Source organism: Dama dama, chromosome 33 (assembly GCF_033118175.1).
Source record: "Dama dama isolate Ldn47 chromosome 33, ASM3311817v1, whole genome shotgun sequence".
Lineage (NCBI taxonomy): Eukaryota > Metazoa > Chordata > Mammalia > Artiodactyla > Cervidae > Dama > Dama dama.
In genome coordinates this window covers 51,624,403-51,626,622 of record NC_083713.1, presented here as the reverse complement: position 1 = coordinate 51,626,622, position 2,220 = coordinate 51,624,403, and the positions used below count along the sequence as shown (strand labels likewise).

At 41.3% G+C, this 2,220-nt stretch overlaps 1 pseudogene; it reads left to right on the top strand.

Annotated features, from left to right (window-relative positions):
* The first annotated feature begins 1,008 nt into the window (after positions 1-1,008).
* Positions 1,009-1,632, top strand: LOC133050785 (ferritin light chain-like; annotated as a pseudogene).
* Positions 1,633-2,220: the final 588 nt, after the last annotated feature.

Here is a 2,220-nt window from a genome sequence, read left to right as displayed (position 1 = left end):
TTGCCATGGCTACATCCTATCTATAGGTACCAATTTTTATATCAGTTATCTCTTTTTTAGGTATGTTGTGGTAAAGAAAAGCAAACTAAACATGGTAAACAATGGATAGATTGTGTGCTTGCATTACATCTAATTCGGAAATCATTGCTTCATTTTTCTTTCTTGTCTAGGATGAAAGGAGCCATGTGAAGGAGTCACAGAGACAGAAGGAACTGTCACCATTATAGGATTTGCCCCTCTCATGGCAGAAAGAAAATGAAATAAGTTCTTAAAGCTTCTGCTCAGACACAATGGATGCCAATTCTGGTCACATTCAATTGGCTAAATTAATAAGTCACATGACCAAATCCCCCAAATGGGCCTTTTTGTTTAGATACAAGCAATTTCAAATAGTAATACAATCTATCATAGCTCATTGTTTCAAAATTATGTGAAACAGTGTTGACACTGGATCCTAAATTTCCAGGCAGGGTGAGTATGTGTATTTATATAATAAATAATTATCAACCCTTTTAAAATATTATAACCAAGTTGAAAGCTTAATAAAAACATATTCTTATGTTTGTGAGAAAAAAATCAATAATTTTTTTAAAAAATAGACAAATTGTAAAATCAAACACAAAACCTGAGTGCTAGGTGATATTCTTGAAAGGGAATCATTCAAACAATGATCATCTCACTTGCAATAGATTAAGTTTTATCATTATCATGTACATATGCAGACATATATACAGTTGAAACTGTACAAATCTCTTTCAAAAAAAAAAAAACACTCATTCAGAATGAACAAAGTTAAAAACTCTGCACCTGAAGTGCGCTTGGAGGCCCCGCGAATCTGTCTCTTGCTTCAGCAGTGCTTGGACGGAACAGACCCAGGGACGCCCCTTGCTCCAGCCTCTGACTACCCTCCAACCTTTTTTCCAGTCGCAACCTCCGCAGTCAGCCACTCAGCTGTCCGTGATCACTGGGACCAGCCATCATTTTTAAACTCCTTATTACCGACCAATCATGAGCTCCCAGATTCGGCAGAATTATTCTACCGAGGTGGAGGCCGCCGTCAAACGCCTGGTTAACATGCAACTTTGGGCCTCCTACACCTACTTCTCTCTGGGCTTCTATTTCGACCGCGATGATGCGGCTCTGGAGGGTGTGGGTCACTTTTGTCGCGAATTGGCCAAGGAGAAGCGCGAGGGCGCGGAGCGTCTTCTGAAACTAAATCCAGCGTGCCGGCCGCGCCCTCTTCCTGGAAGTGCAGAAGCCATCTCAAGATGAGTGGGGTAAAACCTAGGATGCTATGGAAGCCGCCCTTCTTGTAGAGAAGAACCTGAATCAAGCCCTGTTGGATCTGCATGGCCTGGCTTCTGCCTGCGGAGACCCCCACATCTGTGATTTGCTGGAGAACCACGCCCTAGATGAGGAAGTGAAACTCATCAAGAAGATGGGTGACCGACCACCTGACCAACCTCCGCAGGCTGGCTGGTCCCCAGGCTGGGTTGGGCGAGTATCTCTTCGAGAGGCTCACCCTCAAGCCGGACTTGGAGCTTCTGGAGACCAGTGGCCTTTGAAGAACCCACCAGACATCAGGGCTGCCTGAAGCCCCTCTCTGCAGCCACTAGGCAGCTTTTTAACATCCTGGAGCCTTCTCTCAAAGTCTTGGACCAAATGGAAACAATAAAGCTTTTTGCAGCAAAAAAAAAAAAAAAAGAAAAAAGAAAGAAAAAGAAAGAAACTCTGCACCTTTGGTGACAAAGTATGTGTGGATCTTGCATTTGGGGATTTAGTAATTAAATGATACATATAGAAGACTAAGAATTGATAAATTAAAAAAAAACTGATATTTTTCCTACAGAAAATCTTACAAAATTCAAAATGTTTAAGATGTTAAGAAAAAAAACGCATACATTGTGTCACCCAAACAGATATGCCATAGAAATAGAGCATTCAGATCTGGATTAAATGAATCTTGTCCCAAGTAAAGGAACTGCAGAACTCTTGTTCCTGTACCAGCTGCCTCAGCTGTTAACAATATTAGCAGCTAATGGAAAAGGTGACTTAGATGCCTGAGCATGGGCGGAGCACCTGTGAGGTTTACTCCACTCTTCTTAACCACCGCTAAATATAGTCTTCACATATTAAACATAAACTGAATGTAGAATGCAACAAAAGAGCACACTCAATTATATCAAATTAGCATCTGAGTATATGTAATCACAGAGTTTA